This window comes from Phymastichus coffea, unplaced genomic scaffold, assembly GCF_024137745.1.
Source record: "Phymastichus coffea isolate CEN01 unplaced genomic scaffold, Cenicafe_Pcof_1.1 PCOF00029, whole genome shotgun sequence".
Classification (NCBI taxonomy): Eukaryota; Metazoa; Arthropoda; class Insecta; order Hymenoptera; family Eulophidae; genus Phymastichus; species Phymastichus coffea.
In genome coordinates, this window is record NW_026706840.1 from 102,356 (window position 1) to 117,923 (window position 15,568).

The following is a 15,568-nucleotide window of genomic DNA, read 5'->3' on the forward strand; positions in this document are numbered from 1 at the left end:
CACGCAGGAAGAAACCATGCGGCTATGGAAGGCGAAAATAATTAGGCCATCGAACAGTCAGTGGAGTAGTGCGCCGGTAATCGTACGTAAACAGGACGGCTGCTATAGGTTCTGTCTCGATTTTAGACCAGTAAATAAGGTGACGAAAGTAGACGCGTATCCGATGCCTAGCATTGACGCTATTTTAGATAGGTTGCGCGGAGCCGTCTACCTGTCGAAAATAGATCTGCGAGCGGCGTTTTGGCAAATTCCGCTTTCAGAGAATAGCAAACAATATACGGCGTTCGCGGTCCCAGGTCTTGGTTTATGGGAGTTTGAGCGAATGCCGTTTGGTTTGGTAAATGCGCCGGCTACTTTCACGCGCCTCATGGACGCACTTTTCGGTCCAGAGTATGAGCTGCACGTTTTCTGGTATCTTGACGATCTGCTAGTAGTAAGCGCAGATTTTAACAGCCACGTGATCTGGCTAGAGAAAGTTTTGAAGCGTTTGGTAAGCGTTGGCTTAGAAATCAACTTAGAAAAGTCCGATTTCTTCTGTACCGAGGTAACTTACTTAGGGTACAGATTAGATAGTGAGGGTCTGCGTCCGGAGGATGACAAGGTGAAGCCGATAGTAGATTATCCTGCGCCGAATAACGTAGCTCAATTACGCCGATTCCTAGGTATGGTAGGGTGGTATGCGCGTTTTATCGAACACGAGAGTGAGATAAAGGTCCCGTTGATCAAACTCATCCGAAAGGACCAGCCATGGGAAAGGAAGGAGGAACAGCAAGTTGCATTTGAGAGGTTAAAGCGCGCATTAACGGAGGCGCCGGTACTCGCGCGCTCTGATTTTACGCGCCCCATTTACTTGCACTGCGATGGCTCTTCCTTCGCGGTTGGCGCGTGTTTGGTCCAGGTATTCGACGACGGCGAGCATCCCATATGCTACGCCAGTCGGATGCTGAACGCGCACGAGCAAAATTACACGGTGAGCGAAATGGAGTTTTTGGCAGTACTTTTTGCAGTAAAAAAGTTTAGGCCTTATATAGAAGGCTCACACTTTGTCATCGTTACGGATCATAGTGCGCTCACTAGGATTCTTAATAAACGCGAACTTATGGGTCGATTGGAAAGATGGGTACTAGAATTTCAGCAGTTAGATTGTGAAATAGTACATAGAAAGGGAGCGCTGCACCATGTGCCGGACGCACTTTCGCGAGAATTTGAGGACGAACACGAGATTTGCGCATTTGATAAGATACAGGATGCTTGGTATCTACAATGCGTGAAAGACGTTCTTCAAAGACCGAAAAAATTCGAGAATTGGAGAGTAGAGAATAACGTCCTGTATCGGTTCATGCGCGATTACCTGCTCGACCCGATAACTAATCGCGAGGAATGTTGGCGCATGGTGGTGCCGCTGGAGTACCGAGAAAGGGTGTTGAGAGACGCTCATTGCGAGCCATTCTCTGGACATTTCGGCCGTGAAAAGACTTACGATCGAATTGCTCGTGAGTATTACTGGCCAAGAGTATGGTATGATGTGAGGGCGTTCGTAGATGAGTGCTCTCAATGTCAGAAGTACAAAGTAGTCCAGCAGGCAGCACAACGTCTAATGGGTAAACGCGTGGTAGAAAGACCATGGGCCGTAGTAGCGACTGACGTCGTAGAGCTGCCCCGTAGCAAAAATAGGTTTAAATACCTGGTGGTTTTTCAAGACTTATTTACTAAGTGGGTCGAGCTAAAACCACTACGATCGGCGGACGGCCCTGCTCTTGTTGCCGCGCTTGAGGACTTAATCCTGTTCAGGTGGGAAACTCCGGAATACATCATTAGTGATAATACGAAGGCATATAGGAGCAAAGTATTTCAAGACAGGTTGCGAGAATATGGTATCGAGCATATATTTTGTCCTGCGTATCATCAGCAAAGTGACCCGGTTGAGCGCGTAAATCGTACGCTAAAAACGATGATATCGATGTTTGTAGATGCCGATCACAGGAGCTGGGATAGGTATTTGCACGAACTTCGTCATGCTATCAATACGGCGACTCAGGCGTCTACAAGAGTATCGCCGGCGTTTCTAAACTTTGGTAGGGATCCGCGTCCGGTAAAGAGTTTAAGGCGTGAGATCGAGGCAAAGGCCCCTATTGTTAAGATAGATACGAAGGCGTGGGAAGATAGGCTATCACGTTTAAATGCATTACGCGACTTAGTAGCTAGGCACATTGACGAAGCTCAGGAAAAGAAAAAGAAACACTACGATAAGGGTAGGCGTCAGGTACTTTTTCAGATAGGCGATTTGGTTTTGCGCAAAGTGCATACGCTTTCGAACGCAACGGATGGTAAAAACGCGAAACTTGATCCGAAATTTGACGGACCGTTTGAAATTATTTCAGTAATTTCACCCGAGATCTACGAGCTAACGACGAACAATAAGCATCGTACAGCTAGGGTATACGTCTCGGAAATTAAGCGATATATACCACCGCGTAAGGTAAATAAATAGTTTGCGAAATAGGACACATGTAATAACTGAATTGTTCTGTTTAAAGGTACAAGAGGTTCATCGACGTCAGGTGATGATGGCTGAAACCGAGAAGTCGGGCCGCATCGCCCAAGCCGCCGAGGCCCAAATATTTATAGGCGACGTGACCGCATCGGTAAACTCGGCGGGAATTACTGGGGCAATGGAGGTAGACCGAGCGTCGGAGTCTGCCGCCCGGTTCTCGGGCCTTGGGCAGGCGGCCTCCTTTAACTCGAGGTTGCCTCCTGTGTTTCACAGTTGGCACAGGCGTCGGTTGGAAGGGACAGTGACGGGCAGGCGAAGGGGTTCCCTTTGCCGCCGCCCTTGCCTTCGCCCCCGACGCCGTTCGTGAGCGACCGGTGAGGGGTCCGTCTATTAACGGGAAACCGCCGTGCGGGTTCGATAATTCGTCTGGCAGCGCCCACGCGTACCTGGGACGAGGCAGTGCGTCGTAGCGCAGCGTTTCGGCTCACGACGCTTTGCATACGCGAAGCGTCGGAGAAGTCGAGAGTTATCGCCGCAAAAGAGGGAATTGTCTTCTCGTAGGCGGGCACGAGTAGCCAAGGCGAGAAATCGCCGGGTTCTCGAGCTGTCGTAGGGCGGCAAATCGAAGCCGTACCGCTTCTATTGGAAGGGGAAGCTGGAGTCCCACAAAGCGAGGCGCCACCAACGGTATACTGGAAGTGGTGCTAAGCTCGAGCGACTCTGAGGATGAGGCGATGCCGGTGCAGGAGCTGCCTCGAGTGGCTCCACAGCCACACATCCATCCTAACCTCCCTTTCAAACCGCTCGCGTTACAGAGGCTAGACCCCGCGTACTAATTCGTTCGTAGGGGTGGGCCCGCGCAATTCTACCCAGCGGGGTATATGGAGAACGAGACAAGGAAGGAGGCTGAGGCTCGCCAGAACACGGGTAGGAGGAAGCGCACAATGCGTTTCAACCTATCCGCGTGTAATTTTGAGAGGCCATTTTCCAGATCGACACCAACTCTACCCAAGATGGCGGAGGGAGCCGTTGTTGAGGCAACAGGCGCCCTCCAGCCACCGGTTTCGCTGGCTGTTGACAAAGGGAGAGCCTCGGGAGTTAGTGCGAGCACAGTTGCCGAGAAGACGGGAGAGGCAGACACAAGGATGGAAGTGGTGGTGCCGCCGACCCCGCGAAGAGTGGAGCCGGTTGTGCCGGAGCAACCAACCCTTGGACCGTTACGACCTATCCCGACTCCTCAAGCAACGAGCTCAGCCTCGTCCTCTGCGTCGCCGTGTTGGGTCGACGAAACCGGGTTTCGGTTGTTAAGAGGTAGCTTCCTGCAAGACCTGGCTCCGGTCCCTTGGGATGAGGAATTGGACGTGCCCTCGTTCCGCTGTTTTAATTGCAGAACGGAACATCCCAGGTCAGCCTGCAGGAACCCGCCTCTCTCGCGTCCGGTCTGTAGAAACTGTGGGCGACTCGATGTCCGCGTGCAAGACTGTCCGCGTTGCCGCGACGCCTTCATGGCAGACCAAGCGCGCTCGATCGGTGGAGGAGGTAAGGGTTCGGGCTCGCCCGGGCGAACTAGTAGAGCTTCCGGCGACGCAGACAAAGACTGTAGAGCCGGAGCTCGAAGTTTCTAGGTCGATGCCCGAGGTAGCCAGCCCTGAATCCTCCGTCGGGGAGCCCAAGGCGAAAAAGCCCAGGCACCGATGTGGCAAACGTTTTCGCGCTAAGCTCGCGCGTAGGTCACAAGCGCTTGCGGCAGAGGGAGCCGGGACTGAAGTCGGTTCGGCTGAAAATACGGGGATGGAAGTCGCACCGCGGACGGAGCAGGCGTCGGTCCCCGCGGGTGAGCCGAGCGATCGGAGCGCCGAAGTGATTGGGTCCGAGGCGACTGATGATGCCGGCCAAAGACTCTCCGGGGCAAGTGCCTCGTTTCCTTCGGCGGAGGAGCTTCGAACGCTCAGGCTCCGGTATTTGGAGTCGTTGGAGCGGCAGTAAATGGTAAGATTCTTGGTTTAATTGAATACTAAGTTAGTCGCAATCTTGGCGCAGTGGATTAGTCGGCTTACTATGACGAAAGGTTAGGCATATCACTCGGATTAGACTATTGGGTTTGTTAGATTTTGCTCTTAGTTGATCTGGTTGTTACCAACTTAGAATTAATTATGATTTAAGCTAAATCTAAGATATTGTTATATAATTTAGCATCTATCGTTGGTTGCCATTACCGGTCGACATGGAGAGAGAGAGGGAGAAACGGAGTCAGGCCGTTCGCGGGTGCGAACTTTGGCCTTGGAAGGGGGTGTGACGAGAGCAGGCCATGTGCTTGTCTGCGTTCTCCCTCCTCCACTCGGCAAGGCGTGTTGGCCAACATTAGGCGCATTAAAGTAAGCGCCTAACACTTGGTCTTTTTGTTTCAGCGCCAAGGAGAAGCCAGCGCAGTTGAGCGCAAGAAAAAGTTGAGGAGCGCGGAGAGAGAGTGAGAAAAAGAGAGAGAGAGAGAGAGAGTATTAGGCCCATGCAGGGATTGGCAGGCGCGCAACGCGTGACCGATAAGCGGCGCGTCGCGTGCCGCCTAACTAATAGGTCAAGGTAGGGAGAGGAGCGAGAGTCGCCGAGCGGCTGCAAGACGAGCGCAAGAATAAGTGCGTGTAAGAGTCGAAGCCTAGTCCTACTAGAGTGCAGTAGTCCTGCTAGAGAGTGCAGTTTGGTATAGCTGGAAGGAAGGTCAACCCTACCGGCAACAGCTTTGTCTGCGACCGCAGCCAGCCCACCCCTGCAAGGAGAGTCAACGTCGCCTGTGGATACCTGGTCAGCGATAGCAGCCAGCAGCTAGCAACGATCTAACCAGCGACATTGACCGGTACTTCCTGCGGCAGCACATCGCCCGGGATCCACGACGTTGCTAGGAGCGGTGAACAAAGGTCAAGCCTTCTTTTCTTCTTTCTCTCTACACTCTCTCTCTCTCTCTCTCTGGTGATGCGACGGCCGGTGCGCGTTGAATAGGATAGCCAGGCATCCACGTGCCGGCTATCTAAAGGTCCGCGTTTAGGCTAAATTTGTAGTAACGTAAGTTGCGTCCGGCGAATTGTCCAGGCGCCCACGCGCCGGGCAGTTCTTCCGGTATAGGTTCGCTCAATTTAAGTAAGTTTGTAATAGGTTAAGTGCGCGATTGGATATTAAGACGAAATTCGAAATATTCATTTGTGAATACTATGAGTAATTTACTATTCTATTATGTAGTTGGTTAGTTAGTAATTAGACTATGTTATGCGCGCGTATGTTTAGTTTGAACAATGATTAATAATAATAGGTTGTAAGTGAGATTTGATTTCTGTCTTTATATAATTCATTTATCAACCTCTCCTCGTTCTTCTCCCTCAATTGCCTTGAGCGAAAGTGCCTCACTTACCCCGCAAAGAATTAGTAACAAAGGATAGAGTTTTGTTACAAAATTAATTGATTTTATTTTGAATAATGTTCTACAAATAACAAGCGATTTTTTTATGTAAAAATTTTCCGTATATTTATTGTATGCAATACACAATATGCAATCAATTTTGATGAAATTTTTTTAATACTCTGCAATAATTGCATTTTCTGATATTAAAGCGCCTATGCAATATCGATCAAAATATTAGGTGAAAGGATATTAGGCGAAAGGGAATATCTATTTGTTTTTGGCTTATAAAATGTCATTAAGTGCATACAGGGTGTCCAAAAAGTAACGATACACCTGAGAAAGTTTCTAAGCCGGTTATTTTTTTAACCGGGTGAAGGTTGTTCTTGAAGTAACTTTTTACGAGGAATCCGATGGTAACCTTGGATTTGACCTTGAACCTCATTTTCAAGGTTATTTTGAGGTCAACCTCATTTTTTTAAATGGAAACCCCTATTTTTTATGGCGGAATCGGAAAGAGCGGAAAATTTTACGTCCAGATATGTATTGAGGTATGAGGTTGAGGTAACCCCTAGAGGTCAACTGGAGGTCAAAGTATGAATTCTTAAAAATCTCGCGAATTCAGTGGTTAAACAACACAAACAAAAGGATAACCCCAGGTAACTATCAACGGTGCTCTTTAATTTGTCCTTGAACCTCATTTTCAAGGTTATTTTGAGGTCAACCTCATTTTTTTTAATGGGTACCCCTATTTTTTATGGCGGAATCGAAAAAAGTGAACACTCTCACGTATGGATGAGTTGAGGTTTGAGGTTAATGTGACCTCTAGGGGTCAGATGAAGGTCGAACTGTGGCTTTGTAATAGTACCGGGATTTTAGTGGTACAAGGAAGCAAATAAAGATCATTGAAACCCCCATTTTCGACAGCGGCAATCGAAAGAGCGGAAAATTTCACATCCAAATATCTACTTAGATTATAAGTCAAGGGCGAACTTAATGTTTAAGGTCAGTCGAAGGTCATCCAAACTTAAAGACGCCCTAAAATTTTTTAAAGTTTTTTTCATAATGGAGAAGGGTATTTATTTAGTAATTGCCCATCGGAGATCCGTAACCTTGAATTTAACCTTCAACCTCATTATCAAGGTTTTTTCAAGATCAATTTTTTTTACTTTTAGCGTTACCCAGGAACAACGACGTGGACGTAGTAAAATCTGTCCCCTTGGGGTGCTTGATTTTCGTGAGTTCCCCTCGCCTCTCACGATCGGGGTGCTTGCTTTTCGTGAGTTTCCCTCGCCTATCAACAATGATTTTTTACGCTTATTTTCTTAATAACTTGATTAGCCGGTTAAACTTTTTAAGGTTACTATCCCATACCTATTCATTGAAAATCCACTAACAATTTCACTTGGTTCTATCCTTAGGAAATGTACTATGCCTAACTTTATCGTTTTAAGCTTATTCTTCGGGACAATTACATTTTCAAAAATTAATATTTAAAAAAGCAACATATTTGAAAAGATTTTACCATTCGAAAATCTCCATAAAGCATTAGTGCATTAGTCGGACTGTAGTAGAACTTTTTTGTAAAAGTACTCAAATTATAATTTTCATTTTTTGAAAACATTTATTTGGGTTGCAAACTTTTTGTTTTTAATTCTGATTGATTTTTGAGTAAATTTCGATTCGCTGACTTAAAATGGAACGCCTCACTGAACGAGAAAGAATATCACTTCTTATGATGAGAGGCTGGGGTGGAGTAGAAAGATCTTACAGGGCAGTGAGAAATCTTTTTAATGAGACATTTCGGGTTAATAGAACTCCAATTGCTGTGTCTACTGTTCAGAATACTATTTCAAGGTTTGTAAATTTTGGCCATGTCAGAAATCTACCTAAGTCAGGCAGACCACGCTCAGCAACAAATGAAGAGAATTTATTAAATGTTCCATTATCATTCACTGAAAATCCACATAATTCCATCCGCAGAGTTGCTCAAGAGCATGACGTAAGTACATCGTCCGTACATATCATTTTAAAAACAGCAAAATTCCATCCGTTTAAAGTACACCAGTGGTTCACAAGTTGAATGAAGACGATTTCGATCGTCGTGTTGAGTTTTGTGAAGATATGATGGCACGCATAATTGAAAATCCAAATCTTCCATCAAACATAGTTTTCTCTGATGAAGCAACTTTTCAACTTGACGGAACATTAAATCGACATAATTGCAGGTACTGGGCTGCGGAAAATCCACACTGGATGCGAGAAGATAAATCGCAATATCCGCAGAAGTTGAATGTTTGGGCTGGAATAGTGAATAATCGAATCATAGGGCCATTCTTTATTGATGGTAACTTAAACGCTCAAAGTTATGAAGAGATGCTTCGTAATCAAATAGTTCCAGCAATTAGAGAAATAGTCGGAGACAACTTCGAAAATACATGGTATCAGCAGGATGGTGCTGCAGCTCATTATGGACGAGACGTTCGAATTTACTTAGATGAGGTGTTTGATAATCGGTAGATAGGAAGGAGAGGCACAATTGAATGGCCAGCTAGGTCCCCCGATTTGAAGCCTTTAGATTATTTCTATTGGGGTTATCTAAAGAATCGGGTATACAAAACTAAACCCCAAAACTTGGACGAATTACGTCAAAGGATCATAGACGAATCAGCTCTCATTCCCACTGAAATGATCCAAAATGCTGTTGATGCTTTTTACCACCGATTAGCTTACTGTCAAGAAGTGAACGGTGAACAATTCGAGCACTTAAAATAAGATGTGCTGATGTAAGATAAATCATACGTGAGAGGCGAGGGGAACTCACGAAAATCAAGCACCCCGATCGTGAGAGGCGAGGGGAACTCATGAAAATCAAGCACCCCAAGGGGACAGATTTTACTACGTCCACGTCGTTATTCCTGGGTAACGCTAAAAGTAAAAAAAATTGATCTTGAAAAAACCTTGATAATGAGGTTGAAGGTTAAATTCAAGGTTACGGATCTCCGATGGGCAATTACTAAATAAATACCCTTCTCCATTATGAAAAAAACTTTAAAAAATTTTAGGGCGTCTTTAAGTTTGGATGACCTTCGACTGACCTTAAACTTTAAGTTCGCCCTTGACTTATGATCAAGTAGATATTTGGATGTGAAATTTTCCGCTCTTTCGATTGCCGCTGTCGAAAATGGGGGTTTCAATGACCTTTATTTGCTTCCTTGTACCACTAAAATCCCGGTACTATTACAAAGCCACAGTTCGACCTTCATCTGACCCCTAGAGATCACATTAACCTCAAACCTCAACTCATCCATACGTGAGAGTGTTCACTTTTTTCGATTCCGCCATAAAAAATAGGGGTACCCATTAAAAAAAATGAGGTTGACCTCAAAATAACCTTGAAAATGAGGTTCAAGGTCAAATCCAAGGTTACCATCAGATTCCTCGTAAAAAGTTACTTCAAGAACAACCTTCACCCGGTTAAAAAAATAACCGGCTTAGAAAATTTCTCAGGTGTATCGTTACTTTTTGGTCACCCTGTATATTTTTTTGGATATATAAGTATCTATGAAAATCCGAGGATATAAGCTAACTAGACAAAATCAATTCCGTCAAATAGAATAATTTTTTTTGTTAATTTTGGAAAGTGATCATATTTGGCCAAAACCTATTTTGGTTCTGTTGTACGCACTCTTGCAAAATCTGCTGAAAATAGGAAAATATGAAAATAAATCACCAAAAACATAAAAAAAATGAAAGTTTATTTATTTTAGAATACATCTATTTTAGAATATTTTAAAACAAATATTTAATAATTTAGAGAAACTATTTAATATTTTAGAACAAATTATTTTAGAACAACGTTTTAGAAGTTTCTGGATAGCTTATCCATAGAACAACATTTAACGGCATCAAGCATCACATTAAAATCCATATCGGACGATATTTTCCATTTATCTTTGAACGACATCGCTAAATGAATCGAAAATTACATAAAAACACCATTAACATTTTAATATAAAATAAAGAAATGGAAACATAAAAAATTATGAGGGGAGGTCAATTAATCTTTACAAAAAGAAGGAAAAAAAAGTTTTGCGTATGTAATTTTTTTTTATTTTTCAATATAATCTCCTATAAGGTCGATACATTTTATTAAACGGCCTTCCAGGTTTTTTAACCTATCAGAAAACTATGATTTTTAAAAACCCTCAAAATAGGCATTTGTTTCGGGAATGACTTCTTCATTCGACGTGAATCGTTGTCCGGCAAGCCATTTTTTGAGGTTAGGAAATAAGAAAAAGTCACTGGGAGCCAAATCAGGCGAATATGATGGATGGTCAATTAATTCGAACTTTAAATCGTTAATTTTTGCCATGGAAACTGCACACGTGTGTACTCGAGCATTATCTTGAAGAAAGAGGCATTTTTTTTTTGTTAAAGTGAGGACGTTTTTCTCTGATTTTTTCTTTCAGCTAACCTAATAATGACGCATAATATTGTCCAGTGATTGTCTGGTCCTTTTCCAAGTAGTCGATGTAGATGATTCCATACGCATTCCAGAAAACCGTGGCCATAATCTTGCCAGCTGACTTTACTGTCTTTGCCTTCTTTGGGGCTGGTTCTCCTGCGGTAATCCATTGTTTGGACTGTTCTTTGGTTTTAGGAGTATAGTGGTGTACCCATGTTTCGTCTACGGTTACGAGTCGACGCCAAAAGTCTTCCGGATTACGACGTATGCGTGCCAAAAGAGCCTCAGAGGTGACCACGCGGGTTCGTTTGTTTTCAACAGTGAGCAAACGCAGCACCCATCTTACAGATATTATTTTAATCCCCAATTTTTCATGCAAAATTGAAATAATTGTACCCTTTGATACCCCTGTGGCCTCAACTAATTCTTGTAATTTTAATCTTCTATCACTCAACACCATATCGTGGATTTTGTTGACCATTTCGGGCGTACTCACTTCTACAGGGCGTCCTGAATGAGGTTCATCTTTTGGTGTTGTACGGCCGCGTTTAAATTCATTTACCCAGTTATAAACAGTCTTAAACACAGGAGCAGACTTGCCATGAACGGCGTTCAACTCAACTGTGATTTCTTTTGGCGTAAAACCTTTCAAATGAAAATGTTTTATCACTGCTCGAAACTCTGTTTTTTCCATTTTTCAAATAAACTAATAACTTTTTATTTAACCAACGCTCACGAAAAAACGACTTAATGAATCGAGCTGAAACTTTGTACGATATCTTGTTAGTAGTATTGCTTGCCAAAAACATTATAATTTAAGCGTGAAAAGCGCCATCTCTTGGATTTTGTAAAGACTCATTGACCCACCCTCGTAATTGGAGCAACTTTGATTCTCGAATCTTTCCTGGTACGAATCCTCACGCAAATAAATTTGTAAATAGAGTCACGAGCAATTTTTACAAAAAAAAATTTCTTCCTTTACACTATGATTTACAACATATCAAAAGAGTATTTAAATTGACGTGATTGAGTTAGGGGCGGGGGGGGCTTTACTCATAAATTCATTGCAATCGTAAATGCAGGTATATGCAGAGACAGAGCATCCAAAAATCAAATCTAACTAAGATGAAGTGAGTCACGCAACTCCCTTTATAAATGAATCTCCCATACTGTAATTCTGGTGCCGAAACATCCGTAGTTGAAATTACGTACACCGATGACGCAGGAATCTTTTGATAACGAAGTTTTTGCACTTCAGTATTTAACGTGATGAATCCTCACATCGTAAAGCTTTCCACGAATATACTTCTCTAACGAAGGCTCTTATGGTAGAGCACCTATCGGAGATCCAACGTACCGATAAATCACGGAAATCCCTTGAAGGACCATTTCACAGTAGAGTTCTGCAACGAAATCTACTGCTATGAACCAACATGTGTCAGATTTAAGAATTAAATTTTCAAATTAAATTTTTGTAATTTTGGTTCATGTTCGTAACTAGCAATCTCAAATACACCGTTTTCCAATTTTCAGAAATGTTTAAATATTTCAATGTTAGGCGATACCTCTGATCTATTATTTTGCATTCTACAAATCTGAGTTCAGATTCGTAATTAGCGACCCCAAAAATAATAGATATAGAATTAAAAAAACGTTTCAGTGATATTTTTAATTTTTTGCTATGGTCTTGGATACACCATGTTGATTTCTCTAAATCTTAATTTAAATTCTTAAACAGAAACCCTAAAACCCGCTATATAGAAATTTACAAAAAACAAATTAAAAAAAAATCAAGATTTTTGTCGCTGATTTAGAGCCTATATTTTCACTTTAAAAAATTTGAGTTCAAAATTGTGATCACAGATTCCCAAACCTTGTATACCAAATATAATAAAAATTTATTTCTCTGAAAAATGTCTATTATATATTAAATAGGTATATTATATTCACTATAGCCGCACAGGTTCGCACTAAGAACCATTCAGAGACCGACATGCAATCTCCACAGCCACACGGAATTCGGTATGGTTATATGCTTTCTTACAATCCAAACTTTACAAAAAAATTATAATGTAAGAAAGTAAGGTCGCAAATCAACCATTACACTCTGTTTTTACGTTCTATTTACCATATCAATATTTTAATATAGTTATATACTTATGAACAACTAGATAAATGAAGCAAAAAACAGTGTAATGAAAAAAGAAAAGAATTAGTGATTGAGAACAGAAAGATAAGAGAAAAAATGAATCTAATTTTTACATTTCGATATTTTAATTGCTAAGAACATAAAAAAGGATTAAATACACGATAAAATATACCACAGATATATGTTAATTGATTTTGAATAGACTTAGATTTGCAAAATTCACTAGTTTAATATGAAAAATTAATATTAAAACAAATCAATAGACTTTAAATCGAGCAAATTCGATTAAGCATTGAATGAGTTAAAAAGATATTGAAATAGATTGAGATCAATTCCACATATTAATGAATTTCAATTATTAATAATGTTATTCAGTAAAAGACCAATATGGCTTGAATTTGAAGTCTGATTTAATCTCTTTGTTTTATATGGTTACTTTTTTAATAATATATTTCCTAATAATCTTATTCAATGAAATAATACTTGGCAGTTCAAAAATTAGAAAAGAAAAGTTCACAACAAATATTCAAACTTATAATTTATTTAACTATTTAAACATAAATATTAATATTTCTCAAATATCAAAACTAACTTTGATCTTCCCACATCTCTCTTGGTGCAGTTTCCTTTATTTCAAACATATAATAAAGTTTCAAAATTTTTACAACTTCGATTGAAATTTCTAATTTGAAAATGAGAAACAGTAGAATTGTGTGCCAGTGATAGTATGTAGCTGAATATTGCTTATTAAAAGTAAATTTATAAAAAATTGTGAATTAACACAAAATACAAATACAAATTTTATGGAAATATCTATGAAATTTTTCTATACAACTTTACATTTATTACAAAATTTGTAGAAAATATTTCTAAAAATTGAAATAGATTAAAATGAAACTATTCAGACAGTGAATCTATAATAATTTAATGTAAATTTTAATCAAACTATATCAAATTTGTAGAAGCATTGGCTAAACTAACTAATACGTTAAAAACTACCTTAAATTTTAACATAAATCAAAATTTTATAATGTAAATAATTTCAAAAATATTTTTCTATAACTTATAACAGCTATAAAATTTATTAATATATGATGTTTATGCAATAAGGACATACAGAGACATTTTTATTTAATAGGAACAAATGATTTAACAAATTAATATAAATATTCAATAAAACATTATAATTCTTTAGTGGTATATAACGTAGAAAATCTTTCTTAAAAAACCAATAAATTGATTATTAGATTAATTACATTAAAATAATCTCAATTGTCATTCACGTCATGAAATTATTTTGAAAGACTTGAATGCGATACTCTGCTGATTATTATTGCAATAATAATCATAATATTGTCTTCAAACTAACAAATAAGAAAACTTTCTTATAACTTTACTCCAACTTATAAGAACACATTCAAATTAGAAAAAGAATTTGGTTCAACAAATGATTCCCAAGTAAAGGTGGCTCTTTATTCAAATTTTAAGAGAAAAATAATTTCTGATCATAGGATAAGAAAGTTTGTTATTTCTAATAAATTTAAAAATACGTAATATAATATATAAAATGATCAAATTTATGTTTTAAATCACAAAAACAGAGAATAAATGTATTATAATACACAGTAACTATTTTTACAAAATTTATTTTCTCTGAGTTTTCTGTTGATTCATTAAAACAATATCAATATAGTTTAAAGTTAATGAATCTGGCTAAGATTTTAATAGGATAAAACTGAATTGTCAGTTGGATTCCAAAATGATTTAATTATAGATTAATACATATGTGTATGTGAGTGTGTAATGACTTTCATTTGAGATAATATATATAGTCGCTGTAAATATATGAAAACTAATTTGTTATAGGTTTTTAGAGAAAAAATTATAAGAATTTATAACTTAACTAATGATTATCCAACTACCATGAAATTTGACATTGAACTTCATAAAATAACTACAAATCGATGTAAACTACATGAGTAAAATAGACATTATTTTGAACGAAACCACTTAATGTAATTTTGGATTCATCTATAAAATACCTTCACCTTAATTATGATATTTCTTCAATTTAGAACTTTATAGAACAATCTTAAAATATAGCAATCTATCAATAATGTTTAAATTACCTCTGAATAAAAATGTATTGGAGAATCAAACGACTTTAAAAAATCTACTCCACAAAATCGTAAGCAACATATTAAGCAACATCCAATTTTTTCAGATAATATGAATGTATTACTTTTAAAGTAATCCGTGAGAACAGAACTCATTGTTGTATATTAATATTTAATATAAGAATAAAAATTGTAAAAGTAAACTTAAACATACTATACTATAACGTTTTCAAAATATAAACCAATATGTAACGATCTTTTTTCTTTGGGGTTTAGCTTGGCATGGATGTTGCTGCTTAAATGTGACGTGGTCTTCCTAGCCATCAACTCGCGATGCGCTATTGTTGCCTTGTGTTCTTATGTATAATATGGCTCTGTATTATTCCAATAGCTATTCTTAACCTAAGTGACCTAAGTCAGTTTTTGAATTTTATTTTCTAGAATCTAGAATTTAGATGTAGATGTAGCTCAATACATTGCTATAGCGAACGAGTTGTAGTAGTTTTGGTTTAATTTGTCTTTTTTTACTTTCCCTTCCTAACTCCTCTAATTAGGTAGAAAGGAAAGGAAAAAATATAAAAGCGGAGTTGAGTAGAAAAGAAGAAAAGTAGGTATTATGTAAAATAAAGAAAAAAAATTAAAGTATTAGGAAAATTAAGGAAAATATCTGCTATAACACAAAAAAGAACTAAAAGTATTAATTACATATTATCATAATTTTATCTGCAGCTTTTATCCCATTCACTGTAAAACCTATTCGTGAAGGTTCAGATTTGTAATCATTGGGATTTGTACGCCCCATCATAATTTTCTTTTTATATAACATTAAATTAAATTGTTAATGTTAAAATCAACTTGCTCAGCATTTCCTATGTATGCGCATGCGCGTGCTTTGTGTGTGTACTGTGCATTCAAGACTAGGCCATCGAGCCGCCGTTTCTGTATAAGCAAG